Source organism: Diabrotica virgifera, chromosome 10 (genome assembly GCF_917563875.1).
Source record: "Diabrotica virgifera virgifera chromosome 10, PGI_DIABVI_V3a".
Lineage (NCBI taxonomy): Eukaryota > Metazoa > Arthropoda > Insecta > Coleoptera > Chrysomelidae > Diabrotica > Diabrotica virgifera.
Window position 1 is genome coordinate 150415855 of NC_065452.1, and position 19163 is coordinate 150435017.

At 33.8% G+C, this 19163-nt stretch overlaps 1 protein-coding gene across 1 annotated transcript in view; it reads left to right on the forward strand.

The window, feature by feature from the left end:
- Positions 1-19163, forward strand: part of LOC114332482 (atrial natriuretic peptide receptor 1) — a 660741-nt gene that overhangs the window by 183570 nt on the left and 458008 nt on the right. The gene's annotated exons all lie outside the window — the stretch shown is intronic.

Consider the following 19163-nt stretch of genomic DNA (forward strand, 5'->3'; position numbering starts at 1 on the left):
ACTCCCAATTTCTTATACCTTTTACTTTATCTTTGGGTATTAAACAGGCTACTCCTGCTGTGGCCCATTCAGTTTCCTTTACACCACTGTATATTAATAGATTTCCATCTCCTATTATTTGTGTCCCAGCTCCCTTTTTTTGGTCTCAGTGATCGCTATTGCAGTATAGCTTGTGTTGCTAAGGGTTTCTACTAATTCTAACTCTTTTCCACTTATTCCTCTAACGTTCCATGTCGCTGTTCTCCATACCTCTTCTTTCTTATCTATAACTTTCAGTTCCATTTCTTTTTCCGTTTTCATTGCCGAATTTGTCATCATTTTGTCCTCCTCTGCTTTTATTTACACACATCTAAAATATACAATATGGATAAAATATATTGTTGTTTGAAAAGAAAAATTAGAAAAATTAATTTAGAATATTAAGAATATTACAGTAGATATTGCTCACGGGACAATTGAGTTGTAGAGGGAGGTGATTGTATAGTTTTTTTGCAGAATATAATATAGATTTCTTTACTAACTCACTGGACGGGATAGGTAAATATACGTAAAAGGTAGAATCTCTGATGAAATAGTCATGATTAGGTTTTGCTGGAAAGACATGTTGATGTTTACGAATTGAGAAAACAGTTTCTAAAATATATAAAGAAGGAAGTGTTAAAATCCCTTGGTCTTTGAAGTAGCTTCTGCAATGTGTTGTGCTTCTGAGGCCAAACAGATATCTTATTGCTCTTTTTTGTAATTTAAAAATAACATCGTATTGGGCAGCTGTACCAGAACCCCAAAGATTAATAAATAAATAAGTAAGTTAATATTTTCACGAATTAATATTTTCACGAAAAACAAAATACATTCAGAAGGGCACAATAAACACATGGGCAGGCTACTTCCGATCTCTATTTGCTAAAGGCGACGATAATGAACCACCAACACCTGAAATTACGACAAACGAAGAAATAAACATCGAGGAGGCAGAGGTAAAGGAAGCATTAAAAAAATTAAAAAATAGAAAATATCCAGGAAAGGACAGAATATCGAACGAACTAATAAAATAAAGAGGACAAGATCTGACTAAACAACTATTAACATTAATACAAAAAAAATATAACAGAACAGAATACCACAAGAATGGAGATCAAGCATCCTAATACCTCTCTTTAAAAAAGGAGACAAATCGGACCCGCAGAATTACAGAGGAATTAACTTATTAAACACAACATTAAAATTAACAACCAAAGTGATAACAAACAAACTGAATGAAATTATAACATTAGCAGAAGACAACTTGTAATAAGAAAAAGACAACCATAAAAATTGCTACGTGGAATGTGAGGAGCTTATTCTCTTCGGGAAAATTAGATAACGCCGTGTTGGAAATGGATCGTTTGGGTATAGACATATTAGGCATAAGCGATACCCAATGGCCAGGAAATGACAAATGCCCCACAATTAATCATGGTATGTTTTATTATGCCGGAAGTGACACCACAACCCATCGATACGGAGTTGGAGTCATCATCTCAAAAAAATGGAAAGATGCTGTAGCAAATTTTACTCCATTCTCAGAGCGCGTGATGTTAATACAACTGAAAGATAAGAAGAACATAATAAACATCATACAAGTGTACGCTCCTACAGCAGACAAAGACGAAGAGGAAATAGAACAATTCTATAATAACTTAGAAGAGGTGATGAGAACAACAAAGAGACAACACATTAACATAGTAATGGGAGATCTGAACGCCAAGGTAGGTCAGGGTAAAGTTGGAGAAAATGTCGGTGAATACAGCTTAGGTAATAGAAATGAAAGGGGTGATCGTTTAGTTCAGTTTTGTCAAAGCGAAGATTTAATAATAACTAATACATTCTTTAAATTACCCCCAAGGAGACTGTATACGTGGACGTCACCTCAACACACATAAGAAAAAGTAATCAGAAACCAAATAGATTACATAATGGTGACAAAAAGTTACCGTAATGCCGTGAAATCTACTAAAACTTACCCTGAAACTGATATCGGTTCGGATCATAATCCAGTAGTATCTGTGTTAGAAGCCAGACCAAAGAAAATGAGAAAAACCATCATACCAACGTTAGACTTAAGTCAGCTTAAAAGTGAACACCGACGACAAACAGTGCGCGAAGAAATCAACACCGACCTCAGTGTAGCAGAAAACCAAATCCGCAGAACAGACAACATAGATGAAAAACTGAAGTATATAAACACTATAATAAGAACTACGGGAAAGAAACACCTAATCAAATCTCCAAAGAAACATAAGGTGTGGATGACACCAGACATACTAGAACTAATGGATGAAAGACGCAAATTGAAGAATAATTCAGAAAAATACAGAGAGGTTGATAAGAACATAAAGCAAATAATAAAGAAGGCCAAAGAATCATGGATTAAAGAACAATGTGTAGAAATGGAAGACTATGAAAGAAAGTATGACACATTCAATATACATAAAAAAGTAAAAGAACTTACAGGAACCCAAAGAAGACATCAAATAAGTTTGCTTAAAGACAAAGACGGAAATATTATTGTAGACTTAACAGAAAAAATTAATAGATGGAGTGAATACATAAGAGAATTGTTTGAGGACAACAGAAAAATACATTGACAAGGTAAATGGTGAAACGGGACCTGAAATCCTAAAATGTGAAGTAGAAATGGCACTTAGAAATTCCAAAACTGGAAAGGCAAATGGACCCGATGAGGTTCCTACTGAATTACTAAAGCTCTTGAATGATGAATCAATAGGTATAATATTGCACTTATTTAACACAGTATACAATACTGGTATTATACCTCAAGAGTGGCTGCTGTCTACATTCGTTACACTGCCAAAGAAATCCAATGCAAAAGAATGTTCAGAACATCGAACAATATCTTTAATGAGCCATCTACTAAAGATATTTCTAAAAATCATCCACAACCGAGTTTATCAAAAGTTGGAGTCAGATATTAGTAATACACAGATGGGGTTCAGAAAAGGACTAGGTACTCGAGAAGCTCTCTTCGGTTTGAATGTTCTTACACAAAGATGCCTAGACGTTAATCAAGAAGTACATGCATGTTTTATCGATTTTGAAAAAGCGTTTGACAGAGTACGACACGATAGGCTAAGAGACATTCTTGAAAGAAAAGACATAGATAATAAAGATCTGCGAATAATTCTCAACTTATATTGGAATCAGAAAGCTAATATCAAAATAGAAAACGAGATATCAAAAGCAATAGAAATACGTAGAGGAGTAAGACAGGGATGCATTTGTTGTAAATAATATTCGATACGCAGACGACACTGTACTAGTTGCAAGAACAGTAGAAGAATTACAACGATTACTTACAAACATAAATATTGCTTGCAACAATTATGGCATAAACATTAATATCAAAAAAACCAAGTATATGGTCTTCAGTAAAATCATGACACAACCAGCACATATTAGTATAAACGGCATTCAAATTGAAAAAGTATCAAGTTATAAATACTTGGGAACTTTAATAAACGAAACTGGAGACCAAAACAATGAAATAAAAAGACGTATCGAAATTGCCAGGGCCACCTTCATAAAGATGAGAAAATTCTTGTGCAACAGAGATATAAGCATCCCTCTACGATTAAGAATGCTAAGTGGCTACGTATTTAACACGCTATTATACGGTGTAGAGGCCTGGACTCTCAAACAGAACAACATAAAAAATATTGAAAGTTTCGAGATGTGGTGCTACCGTCGAATGCTGAAGATAAGTTGGGTTGAAAGAATCACAAATCTTGAAGTAATACGAAGGATAGGAAGAGACCCAGAAATTTTATTAACGATAAAACGAAGAAAATTCGAGTATTTGGGTCACCTGATGAGAGGTCATAAATACGCATTACTTCAAAATATAATGCAAGGAAAAATAGAAGGAAAACGGAATCCAGGCCGTAGAAGAATGTCGTGGATGCGGAATTTGAGAGAGTGGTTTGGCTGCACCACTAATGAACTTTTTAGGTCAGCTGTAAACAAAGTCAGGGTAGCCTTGATGATTTCCAATCTCCGACAGGAGTGACACAAGAAGAAGAAGACAACAAGGTTTTGGGTCGGGAAGATCATGCACTGACGCTATATTTATAATGAGGGCAGTTCAAGAGAAATCGTTAGAATAGAACAAACCGGCATATTTATGTTTCGTGGGGTCCCGGTGAATTCATAACTATTTTAATCCCCCATCCTAATTACAGGCCAATTGGTAAACCTGGCCAATCAGGTAATTTTTCGGTAACCAATCAACTACCGGTGAATTCGGAAATAAATAAAGGTATAATCTTTTAGATTTGAAATAAACATATGGAAAATATCTTTGCTTTTAAATTATCAGATGGATTTAAATAATTTATCGTTGCTAAACATCTAAATATTGAATTTACAATTACTTGATAAAAACCAAGCTCGTGTAGAGCTACACTTGATGGAAATAATATTTATAACACGTGTTAATAAAACACTACAATATTGTTTCAATTATTTTATTAAGATATTTCAACTTTTGCTATTTTTTATAGGTAGGTACATATAATACAAATATAATGTTTTAAGCAAACCAAGAAACAGTCGGTTTAGATTTAAGGTATCAGATTTAATCAATGGTTTCGAATTCACCTGAAGAACGTTTCGAGTTGGCAGGTCAGGTAAAAGAAAAGTTACGAATTGGCCGGTGTACATTTTGATTTGAAAATTTTTGTCATTAAAAGTTACAAGTTGGCGCGTGTCCGTTTCGTGGACCTTAAGAAAGCATTTGATAGGGTCAAATTAAAGGACGTTATCCATTTGTTATACTAAAAAGAGGTACCTCTAGGAATAATTAAAACGATCGAAAACATCTACCAGAACAACACAATAAAAGTAAAAGCAGAAGATGAACTCACTGACCCAATTGAAGCTGGCAATGGGATAAGACTTCTTGAGTCCTTTATTGCTTTATTGTTCAACATGACCAGGGATGAAATAATAAAAAAGTAAGAACTACAAAAGGATACCAAATGGGAAAAAATAACTTAGAATAATCTGCTATGTAGAAGATGCAATACTAATCTCTCAAAGTTAAGATGATTTACAACGTTTGCTGCACCAATTTAACATAACCGCCAGAAAATTTAACATAAATCCAATAAGATGTAAATTGGAGCTGGAGGGTCAGATAATAGAACAAGTGATGAAGTTTAAATATCTAGGCATCACACTATCTAGCTACGGAAGTCTCGAAACAGAAGTGGAAAATCAAGTGAATAGAGCAAACAGAGCCGCAGGTTGCCTGAATGGCACAATATGGAGAAATAAAAATAACGAAAAAAAAATGAAAGGCAGAATTTACAAAACAGTCATCAGACCAATAATGACATACGTGGCAGAAACACGACCCGACACAGAGAGGACAAAAATATTGCTCGAAACAGCGGAGATGAAATCCCTTTTGAAAAATCGATGGTAAGACTCTATGGGGCAGAGCTAGAAGTACAGATATACGACGGAGATGATAGGTGGACAACATTAATAACTGGGTAAAAAACAGAAGAATAGAATGGAATGACCACATAAGCCGAATGACAACAGAGTAGTCAGGACAGCGAGAGACGGTTTCCCAATAGGCAGACGATCAGTGGGAAGACCACGAAAACGATGGAACGACAACTCACTAGAGGCACATTGAAAAAACAGACAGAGTCATGTCAATACAAAAAGAAGCAGAAGAGGAAGAAGAAGAATAATTTTCACCACCCTTATGAAGAGGAATAATGATCGCTGTCTTTAGACACTCACTAGTCCCAATGGAGGAAAACCACTAGTTAATGACGATCATACAATTTAAACAAAACCAATATGTATAATAAAAAACAATAAATAACTTTGGTCTTAAAACTAATTTAACAACGAAATAATTAATACTAACCTATTAGTCCTTATATAAAAAGCTGTTACACAAATTTAGCTTTATCCCTTCGTGAACTCGGCAGGAAAGGCAGAAAAGGTATAAGTAAAAACAAAATATTTTCCCCTACTTTGCAAGTCAAATGCGGCCTCTACTGTTCCCGTCTACGGTTCGTTCAGAAAATATTGTGACTCATTTTCTAAAAGCTCTCTTCACATTTTACGTTTACTGGAGAATAATGTTATGATTTTTGCAAAAGTAAAACTTTAAATCAGAGGAGGACTTCTTCTGGAGTATGAAATATTGTTTGTAAGGCGATATCATTTTGGAGCGTTTTTTTTATTAGCGAGTAGCAGGGTTTTAAATTTAGAAATGAAGTGACAGGATTCCAACAAATAAGGTATTTTATAAAAATACAAAGGACCCCGCACAAACCTTATGGAAAATAGGTCCCAGTGGATTTCGTTCATACTTTGGGAAAATACTCTTTGACGCATCTTGATAAAAAGTTCTCATGGCCACAACTCAATCGTATGAAGGATTTTGAAGATATAGAGGTCCAAACTCGGAAAATTATAAGATTTACGGGGTATTCCAATTCCGTGAGATACTGGTTATTTGGCAACATGTAGAAGTTTGGATCAAGGAAAAGTAATAGTAGTCTAGGATGTTTTCCTGGCTATCCAATGGCGACCTTTAATTTGACCTTGACCTTCAACGGACGTCATCTTCTAGAGTTTCGGTGGTTTTAGGCATTAAATTGTTATAAACAGATTACTCATGGGTTTTTGGGATCGAAAAATACGAATATGCCATCAGAATTGCCCTACGGATGACGTGGTGGGCGGGGCCACTGCAAGGGACGTCATCATCTAGAGTTTCGATGATTTTCGGCATTTAATTGATGCAAATGAATTACTGGAGGGTTTTTTGAAGTCGCTAAACACGAATATGCCACCAGAACCGACTACCGGAGGACCTGGTTTCCAAGGTCAATGAAAGGGGCTCCTGGAGTTTCGAGGGTCTTTGGTACTACATTGATGCAAACGGATTAATGATAGGTTTTTGGGGTTGCTGAACACGAATACGTGATCACATTTTGCCGTAGGCACAATGTGATTCGTGGGTCTGATCTGATAGTGTATGCATTTTCAGCAACCCCAAAAACTTAAGCATAATCCATTTGATTCCTCCGAAACTCCAGAAGATAACCTGTCTTAGGCACCAGGTGCTCCTGTGTCTGTGCTGATCACGTATTCGTGTTCAGCAACCCCAAAAACCTATAACTAATCCGTTTGCATTAATGTAGTACCAAAGACCCTCGAAACTCCAGGAGCCTCTTTCATTGACCTTGGAAATCAGGTGCTCCGGGAGTCGGTTCTGGTGGCATATTCGTGTTTAGCGACCTCAAAAAACCCTCCGGTAATTCATTTGCATCAATTAAATGCCGGAAACCATCGAAACTCCAAAAGATGACGTCCCTTGCAGAGGCCCTGGCCACCACGTCATCCGGAGGACAATTCTGATGGCATATTCGTGTTTAGCGATTCCAAAAACCCATGAGTAATCTGTTTATATCAATTGAATGCCGAAAACCCTCGAAACTCTAGAAGATGACGTCCGTTGAAGGTCAAGGTCAAAGTAAAGGTCGCCATTGGATAGCCAGGAAAAAATCGTAGACTACTAGTACTTTTCCTTGATCCAAACTTATATATGTTGCCAAATAACCAGTAACTCACGGAATTGGAATACCCCGTAAATCTTATAATTTTGTTCAATTCTGTTTGGGCCTCTATATCTTGAAAATCCTTCATACGATTGAGTTGTGCCCATGAGAACTTTTTGTCAGGATGCTTCAAAGAGTATTTTCCCAAAGTATGAACGATATCCACTGGGACCTATTTCCATAAGGTTTGTGCGGGATCCTTTAGGTACTTTAAACAAACTAATCTATTTAACATTTTTGAAGGATACAGCAAATACACTCCGGGCAAAAAATTTAGGTCACAATAAAATTGTGATGTTTTGTTGAGATTTTCGGTTGTAAACTTCTGGTTGCGTTTTTTAACCATTGGTGCTGTATTGTGTAAATTAACTTCGATAATCAATATTAAATTAATAGCAGTATTTTGGGTTTTGAGCTTTATTTAGAAGTAAAAACTTTAAAGTCAAAACAAAGTGCAATTTATTGTTAAGAAACTGACAAAAAAATTATTAAAACTAAACATTATTTGAAAAAAAAAATCTTCATCAATAGGGTGTGTTTCCTCCTCCTGCATTAATGACAGCTTCTAGACGACAAGTTATACTTTCAATGAAATTACGAATCACATTCTGGTCAATGTTATTCCATTCTTGTAATAACAACTCTCTTGGCTCCTGGGTAGTTCTTGAAGCGAGTGTATGCCTTCGAATACTTCGGCCCAACTCATCCCACACATGTTCGATAGGATTCATGTCTGGACTGAGTGGTGGCCAATGGTCTCTGACAACTCAGGCAGTATGGAATCTAGCATTATCTTGCATGAAAATGCCATGCTTGCCCATACTAGTCATGAAAGGCATAACATGATCATCTAAAACTTCTGTAATGTATCTGAGAACCGTAAGGGAGCCATTTTGTATGGAGACTAACTCTGTACGTGCTTGTGAAGTAATTGCTGTCCAGGCCATAACCGATCCTCCGCCAAATTGGAGTCGCTCATCAATACAAAGCCGCAGCATATCTTTCTCCGGATCTTCTCCATCCTCGACGACATCCGTGGATCCGTGTAGCCTATGGAGACAAAAAAGTACGTTGCTCCAATTTACATTATTCCAATGCAGGTGAGTCTGGGGAAAATTTAATCTTGCTATCCGATGATACCGTTGTAATGGTGGGCCTGTAGTCATCTTTCCGCAAGATAATCCAGCAGCTCGAAGTCTTCTTCTAACGGTCTATTCACTAACATTAACATTTCTCACCTCTAAAAGTTGATTTCACAAGAAAACCGTAGAGGCTCTTCTATTCCGCAACCTTCCAGATACCACAAACCGATCATCTCTTTTGGTGGTAATTCAAGTTCGCCTGGATCCTGGTCTTCGTGTTATTAGACCAGCGTCCTCATAGCGCTGGTAACATTTTGAACTACACCTAGACTCCTTCTAAAAATTCTTGCAGTTTCAAGTGGCCCGCAGTCATTTTGTATCAATGCTATAATTCTTGCCGTAGTAACAGGATCTAAAGGCATTATAAATTCCTTAGATATACACCATTAACAATACACTGTATCACCATTAGGTTTTACACAAAAAAAATAACACCTAATCGTAAAAATTGGTAATTAACTGTAAAGTTCCACTAAAGTGAATGAAGGTTTTTCATAAAAAAAGTCGTAAAAGTCGTAAAAACGTCGGTGACAGTACAAGACTGAATTGACAGATCAACAAATGATACATCGTTTTTCGGAAACCAATATATCAGCGCCTATTAAGAAACCGATACAACCGTAAACAAATTACTACCTCAAAACACAAAATTTAAATGTGACCTAAATTTTTTGCCCGCCTGTGCATAAATATAACAATTGTGGGGCGTAAAAAAGACAAACATTATGTATATCACCTATATTAAGCTTTTTGTAACCTTTTATATTCAATGTAAATTAACAGTGGAAGGTAGCGATAGAATAACGGGTGGAAGATAGTGAGAAAACCAAGTAGAAATTCAAAGAGGAGTCAGAGAGGGATGCGTACTGTCACAATTATTTAATGTGTACTCCCAACTAATATTTCAGGAGTCACTATGGGAAAGAACTGAAGGTGTAAGGATTGGAGGGAGCATAGTTAATAACACATGATTTGCAGACGATATCGCAATCATGGCAGATATATAGACGATTTACAAATTCTTTTAGAAATCATTAACAGAGAAAGCAAGAAGATAACTCAAAATATCGTAGACTAAGTGAATCAGAAAAAACTAAGTTCTTCAAAAAACAGGGCAGCAGCGAACTCTATTAAATATCATTAAGAGATGTAAATTAGGATTTGTTAATTTTGTTTATAATTACTTAAAGATCCTCAGTGTTATTAGCTATTATTAGGTATCGTCGAAGTAACGAATATTTATTCAAACGTCATTGATTGTGCACCTTGTATCCCATTTCTTAAAGCTAGTTGAAGTATTTTTTAAACATATTGCATTATTGATAATATTAATGACTGTATATACAGGGTGTCCCAAAAGTAGCGGAACGGTCGAATATTTCGCGAAGTCAACATCCGATCGAAAAATTGAAAAATATAAGTTCAATAATTTTCGAAAATGTATTGAATGATGGGGAGACACCAAACACCTCTCACCACTCTACCCCCTGGAAGTGGGATGGGGGTTACTTTAAAATCTTAAATAGAAACCCCCACTATTTTTTTGCAGATTTGGATTCATCACGTACAAGTAAGCAACTTTTATTCGAGACATTTTTTCGAATTGTGGATAGATGGCGCTATAATCGGAAAAACGATTTATCTTGATACCATAGGTAAATTATAGAAACGGTCTTATATCTCGAGAAATACACTTCTAAATGAAAAACCAAAAAATACGTATTTAATATTTTTCAAAAACCTATCGAATAACGTCAAACATGACCCTCCACCGCACCCTCTGGAGGTGGGGGGGGGGGGGAACTTTAAAATCTTAAATAGGATCCCCCATTTTTTATTGCAGATTTAGATTTCTCATGAAAAAATAAGTAATATTTGTTTAAACCATTTTTTGAATTTGTGATAGATGGCGCTATGTGATTGTGATAGATTGTGATAGATGGGAATCGGAAAAATACGATTTATTAGCGCCATCTACCAACAATTCTAAAAAATGTTTCGAATAAATGTTACTTATTCTTTCATAAGGAATCCAAAACTGCAATAAAAACGGGGGTTCCTGACGGAGGTATTTGAAAAATATTAAACAAATTTTTTTGGGTTTTGATTTGGACGTGTATTTCTCGAAATATTAGACCGTTTCTATAATTTACCCATGGTATCATAATAAATATTTTTTTCCGATTATAGCGCCATTTATCCACAATTCGAAAAAAGTCTCGAATAAAAGTTGCTTACTTTGACGGAAGGAATCCAAATATGCAATAAAAACTGGGGTTTTCATTTAAGATTTTAAAGTTACCACCACCCCACCTCAGGGGAGTGAGGTGGAGTGGGGGTGGTGTTTGGTGTCATTCGATAGATTTTTAAAAATTATTTAACACGAATTTTTCAGTTTTTGAGACGACGTTCATTTCGCGAAATATTCGACCGGTCCTCTACTTTTGGGACACCCTATATAATGATGATTAAATTAAATATTTTGCGCAAACTTTGGCACAAAAATAACAATTTCTTAAAATCAAACTTTCCTTATATATTTCGAAATCGTAAAACAAATCAAAACGTTTGAAAACTTTAAATTGAAAATATCTAAGAACAAAATTTAATACCGAATTGATTATTCAACTTAAATGTGTTTGATTTTTGTTCCTCTTGTCTACCCTTATATTATATTACTTTCAGATCCGTTGCTAATTTTGTATTTTAGTTAAGTTGCTATGAAGGGTATCTTAAGTGAAAAGTGCCCCTGTCTAATTTCTGAGCTGTAAATCCAGTTTAGTTTGTTTGAGATCCTCCATGAAGTATACTTAGTCATTCTAATATTTACCTACACTCTTTATATGCAGACCGTCGGATTTTATACGAAGTTCAACTACGATTTTATCCGTTATATCTTTTTATGTACTAAAAATGTCATGAGATAAGAAAAAAAAAGTAATGTGTGTGTACTTTGTACGCACGTAAGAAGTTATACTCCTGTTATTATGATTTCAACGAAATTAATATACTTTAAACAGTTTATTTATATTTTATTTAAATATTAAACTAATTTTAATACTGACTACTTTTCAAAAATTTTTATTAAAACAATAGCAAAAATTAAAAAATAAAAGAATAAAACACACAAACACATTGAAAAATGCCACAAATGATTTCTGAACAATTGATGGAAAATTTTTAACTAAATACAGATTTTCTGAAAAAAAAATATAATAATATACTTACAATCATACATCATATATCATACATCTCCAAGTGGAGCAAAGGGCACCTTGCGGTGTTTCAAGTAGCATTAGGAATGATGGTGAGGTTGCTAGTCCCACGCATCATTTGTTGACTTCCGTCCAATTTTGTTTACTAGTTTTCTCCATTCTCTTCTGTTTTTTGCTATCTTTTTTGCATCGTTCCATGTTAAATTATTTTCTTTGAGGTCTTTCTCTATTGTTCTTTTCCACGTATAAGATGGTCTACCCATTCTTCTTTTGCCTTGAGCATTGTAATGTAGAGCTTGTCTAGCAATATTTGTTGCTGGTTTTCGTAAGGTGTGTCCTATCCACTTCCATTTCCGTTTTTTTATTGTATGTTCTATCCTTTCTTCATTTGTTATTCTCCACAATTCGTCATTAGTAATTTTGTTTGGCCAAAATATTCTCAGTATAATACGTAGGCACCTGTTAATGAAGGATTGTATTTTCTGAAAGAATTTTTTATGGTGTTTCCATGTTTCTGCTCCATATAACAGGACAGACTTTACATTAGTTTCAAATAATCGTAACTTTGTTCTTCTGCTGATGTTTGTCGAGGCCCATATCTTGCGCAAAGAGTTGAAAGCGTTTTGTGCGAAGCTTATTCTTTGTGTTATGTCCTTTTCTGTGCCTCCCGTTGTGTTTAGCAGACTGCCCAAATAACAGAAATCTTTTACTTCTTCTATTTGTTTCCCTTCCAAATATATATTGTTTCCGTTCGTTTCCCCATTTGATAGTATTTTCGTTTTTTTCGGATTTATTTTTAAGCCGGTTGTTTTTGCTATGTTGTTCAATCTGGTGATTTTGTTTTGCATGTGTTGTCTGTTTGATGTTATGAGACATATGTCGTCAGCGAACCCTAGATCCTCTAGTTTTGTAAATGGTGACCATTGTATACCTGTTTTTTATCTTCAGTTTGTTTCATTATCCAATCTATGACTATTATAAACAATGTCGGTGACAAGACACAGCCCTGTCTTACTCCTTTTTTGATGCTTATTTGTTGGGATAGTTCCCCTTCATGTTCAACTCTGGCAAAAAATTCGTCGTAGAAAAGCCTTATTACTCTTTATATATTTGTCTGGTATTCCATAGAGTTTTAATATCCTCCACATCATATTACGATTTATTGAATCAAACGCTTTTTCGAAGTCTACAAAGTTGATATAAACTTCCTGATTCATTTCTGCTGATTGTTCCAGGATGATTCTTAGGGTATTTATATCTTACAATCATACAATGTATAAAAAAATAAAAAAAAAGAATGTGTGTGTACTTTGTACGCACGTAAGAAGATATTCTTCTATTATATAGGTAATTTAAACGAAGTAAATATACTTATTACTATATATTATTATTACTATAAACAGGTTATTTGTATTTTATTTAAAAAATAAACTAACTTTCTTATCTACCACTTTCAAAAATTTTTTATTAAACTAACGAAAAATAAAAAAAAGTATGAATCGTCCAGGATTAGAACCCGCGACCTTCCGTGTGCTTTCGTTCTCTGTCCCACCGCTCTGCCAACTACGCCATCGAGCTACTTGAATTGACACGAAAGTTTCGGATATAATTACACAACACGGCGACAAACTGTAAAAATGTTATGCCTACATATTTTATTATTTTACTACAGGGAAACACAAATCCAAAAACACAAGAATTATAATAAATAATACATTTCCTAAAACCACTAATATATTCTTTTAATGACTTATTTGCACGGTTACAGATACGTACATACCTATCTTGAAAGATTAGCAATGAACTACATACTGTCAGAACTACATACTGTCAGTGTGCGCAGGCGCGTGGTTCATGTACAATTTTACCCTCAATCGATTCGCCGCTAAAGAAGAATATCTTCAAAAATAAAAGTTTGTATTGGAGATTGAACCCGCGTACCTTGGCGCGTTTAATTTTGAAACTCAAGCAACTTTAGATTTTCGCTACGGAGACATGTTATGAATCATGTTGGAAGATAGACCAACTGAACGTTTTAAACTTTTGACAGTTCTAAATTTAACCAAATTAGTTTGATTTTTGTGGAATTGAAATATTAAAATACAACAAAACATAGAGTAAGAAAACAATATATTAGATGAAGATTGGTAGAAACTTTGTTGGTAATCAAATTATGTAAATCAAAGCATTACATACTAGGTAGGTTTATTTAACATTTTCCAAATAGGTAGGTACCTATGTAATTTTTTATTACGATACTGAAACATTTATAATTAAGTACGTACCTGTTAAAACTATTTAAAAAGTCACTACAATTATAATCTTGCTTTCTTCTCTGCCCTCACAACAATAAAACAATTATTGACAGGTCATTGTAATTACGCAATCAGAGCACGTTTAACGTTTCAGCTGCGCCCAGGACCAAGACTTCTGATGAAATCGCGCACATATAAATTTACTCCCAACGCGCCTAAAGAAGTATAACTTCAAAAAAAGGAAATTTAAAGTTAAAACATGTTCATTTTTCTAAAAATCGAATTTTTCTTATTTTGGTAGGTAAAATTGTTCGTTTTCATAACCTGCCGTTATGCCTTTTTTGCAGGTTCCTTCGTGAAAACTAACAAACTTTCAAGTGGCATGAAGGAGAAAATCACAGACACTAACCTATTAATATTACATGTTTACTTAACCCATTAGCGCCCAGCGTTACCATATGGTAACGTAAAACACATGATTTTTAAAAATTCTGCGGTATGCCCATGAAATTAGTCAGCCACATATTTTGAGAACTATCGTTTCTAGGAATACTTCAGGCACCCATAAAACGTAACGGATTCGTATTTTAGCCTTTTCTCAACCGTCGAGAGATAATCATATGACAGTGTGGTTTAAACTTATAGAAAAAGATGGACGTCGGTTTTGCGTAAGCAATTTTTGATAGTCTTCTAGTAGCTATATCTGCATATTTAAAAAAAAACGACGGTACGAACCAAAGTTTTGTTTTTTTAAATGGAACAACCTATACATTAAATCATTTTTGAATATATTCTTTAAAAATATTAAGAATTTGTATAAGGTATTATAGGCCTAAAGTTAACAATTTTCGAAATATTTACACTTTTATTGAGAAAAATGAGAAAAATCAAAGGGCTATGAATTAGGCTTTCAAGGTAATAAAAATTTAAATGATATGCCAAAGTTTTTTTAGTATAATGTTATTTAAAAATAAATTAACATATTTGACATATAGCCATAGAGTATACAGTGTGATCACTATTTGCATAAACAAAATTTTCTCATTTTTTTTAAATGGGACACCCTGTATATGAGTATTGCCTTTTGTAGTAAATATTACAACCTTTCATTTGGTATAAGGTTGTATGCACCTAGCATGTTTCGTTTTGTAGATATTTAAAAAAAAACTATAGATTTTACGTTTTTGCGGATTTTTTATTAAAAAATTTTTTTGCAAAAAAACTAATTATAATCTGGTTTTAGAAACATACATTAAAATATCAAATATGAAAATAAAAACGTAATTAAAGATTAAAATAAATCGCGTACTAGTACAATTCAATAACTTAAAATTATTTTACAAAAAATATTTAACCATAATAATGAATGCATAAATTAGTTACTGAATTAAATAAACAACCAAATTTGATATCTACCCTAGAAATTTTTCTACCACAGAAACTTTCCTGTACCAAATTAATTGTTAGTTAGTATAGTTAGTATATTGTATTTACGAGTAAGATCAGTTAAACTTTTAATTTACCTACCTCTTAAATTTACTTACATCTTGAAAACATAATTATAAAGTATGCTTTGAAACAAATGAATGTTAAATGTATAATGTATTAACCAAATTATTTATTAATATAAATAGTATTAACTGGTGTCACAAAAGCTGGTAATACTTTTGTAGTTGAAATTTTTGTAACAATTTTTTATATTTTAAATTTCAATTTTTGAAACTAACTATACTAACTAACAATTAATTTGGTACAGGAAAGTTTCTGTGGTAGAAAAATTTCTAGGGTAGATATCAAATTTGGTTGTTTATTTAATTCAGTAACTAATTTATGCATTCATTATTATGGTTAAATATTTTTTGTAAAATAATTTTAAGTTATTAAATTGTACTAGTACGCGATTTATTTTAATCTTTAATTACGTTTTTATTTTCATATTTGATATTTTAATGTATGTTTCTAAAACCACATTATAATTATTTTTTTTGCAAAAAAATTTTTTAATAAAAAATCCGGAAAAACGTAGAATCTATAGTTTTTTTTTAAATATCTACAAAACGAAACATGCTAGGTGCAAATAACCTTATACCAAACGAAAGGTTGTAATATTTACTACAAATGGCAATACTCATATACAGGGTGTCCCATTTAAAAAAACTGAGAAAATTTTGTATTTGCAAATAGTGATCACACTGTATACTCTATGACTATATGTCAAATATGTTAATTTATTTAAAAATAACAGTATATTAAAAAAACTTCGGCATATCATTTAAATTTTTATTACCTTGAAAGCCTAATTCACAGCCCTTTAAATATTACCATTTTTCTCAATAAAAGTGTACATATTTCGAAAATTGTTAACTTTAGGCCTATAATACCTTATATAAATTCTTAATATTTTAAAAAAATATATTTAAAAATGATTTATTATATAGGGTGTTCCATTTAAAAAAACAACACTTTGGTTCGTACCGTCGTTCTGACTCACCCTGTATAATCGAAAATAATTTTAAATTAGAGACGGCTTCGATATGCATTAATTTTGTTAAAAGCATTTTTTTGTATATCCGATAATTTAGCCGTAATCAAAGAAAACCAGAGGTTTGGCGCACCCGTAATTAATTAAAACAACAATAAGACAAACAACACTGTAAAATATAACAAATAAATAAAAGCTACTACTTACTTATTCTTAGCGACTGCCTAAATGTTCAAATTGTTGCCCATCATTTTCGATGACGACAATCGACATTTACTCTTTCAAGAGTAGATTGAATAGCACGGATTTAACTGTTTTAGTCTTTTATTTATGGGGACGGATTAAATACCGTGTTTTTGCCGCTTTGCTCGAAAAAACATTATCTAGAATCTAGAGAATACGAAACGCCATTCAAAGCATTGCGAAAGCAGAAATTGAGACTGCTGTTCAATTTGCTCTTGAAAGAGTAAATGCTTGCATCGAAAATGATGGGCAACAATTTGAACATTTAGGTCGTCACTAAGTAAGTAGTTGCTTTTATTTCTTTGTTATATTTTATAGTGTTGTTTGCCTTATTGTTGTTTTAAATAATTATATACTTTTACATCTGGAAAATGTTTCTTTGTTTTTCCATAGCACACTACTTTTCCTTAACGTCGTTACCCGGTGACATTAACAGTTCTTTAAAATTTACACGTTTCTTAAGGTATCTCGAGATAGAAAAAGGTATCGACGCATGCGGTTTTCGGTATTTTCGGTATTATGTTTCTAATTTGGTCTAATTTTGTAATACATGATTAAAAATGCATACTTGTATTTAATATTCTCCAAAGAAAACTAGATATCCGAAAATAATTAAATAACGCCTACTAGCTGGCATATTACTTATTAGGCTATCTCTTATTTGCAAAGGTAGACTTATACTTGCGAAATCAAATATGCGCAGAATTTTGTGAAGAATGCGATTATGGAATTTCCAGTGCCCTTTCGTTAGGTAAATTTTGTAAAATTTGGATTTTTTAATTTTTGATATTCAATTACGCTCTCTAGCGGTGGACCTACAATTATGAAACTAATTTCCAGGTTTTTCCGAGGCAACTTTGGTTATAAATATTTTTTTCTCAAAGCTGTACTATAAACGGTTCCTGAGATATGCCCGAGAGCCATTCTTATTGGGACACCCGGTACACTTCCATAAACAAATATTTAAAAAATATTTCTCCTTCTAGGTCTTGCACTTTTTGGCCATCAGTATGTTTTACTCTTTTTGATTTCATCTTTCAGTACTCTCAAAGACATAAAAGATAAAATTGTGACTGAACTTCTGTTGAAATTCGACGATTTGTTAATGTTTTTAAACATTCATCTAATTCATCATCATCATCTTGGTGCTACAGCCCTTAGAGGGCCTCGACTTTCTCAAGCTTTCTACGCCATTCTGTTCTGTCCCTTGCTTGCATTTTCCAGTTGTCGACTCCGATCTTCTCGGCATCTTGTGTTACCCCGTCCATCCACCTCAGTTTTGTCTACCCCGTTTTCTCATTTCCACGGGTTGCGCTGTTAGAATCTTTGCACTGCAGGCAGTTTCGCGCAGGCAGTTTCGCTTAATTATGGTGATAATATCTTTTCTACCAAACGTATGCTTGTAGATATTCTGCAGTTCAAAGTTATATTTACGCCTTCATATTCCGTTCTCACAGATCGCTCCGAATAGATTGCGTATTATTACCTTTCTTTCAAAAATCGATAGAGAGGATTTATATGTTATAGTTAGCGTCCATGCCTCTGATCCATATGTGAGAACGGGGACTATCAATGTTCTATACAGCCTTATACGAGTTTTTTGAGACAGACTTTGTTAGCTAAGTACTTTGGTAGACCATGATAACACCTGTTTGCAATTATTATTCGCCTTTTTATTTCCCCTGATGCGTTATTAATGCGGTTAATCGATGTTCCTAGATATATGAACTCTTTGACCGCTTCGAAGTTTTGGTCATTGATGATTAGATCTGCGTCAACATTTCCAGCTCTTGTGTTTGTGTTCGTCGCCATGAATTTGGTTTTATTTTGATTTATATGTAACCCCATTCGTTCTGCTGCTGTTAATAGCTGGGTTAGGATTTCCGCAGTTCTAGCCCTGGTTCTTGTTATAATGTCCACTTCATCTGCATATGCTAGAATTTGGACTGATCTATTAAATATTGTTCCCCTGCTATCTAAATTAGCGTCTCGTACGACTTTTTCTAAGGCTGCATTAAAAAGCTGACTAGCCAGCGAATCTCCCTGCCTTAACCCCCTATGTATTTCAAATGGGGTTGACGAGTCGCTTTGAATTTTTACTGCTGATAGCATCATGTACTTAATAACTTCTTGTAATTAATATTGTCAAAAACAGCACAACGTACTATTAATTTAAC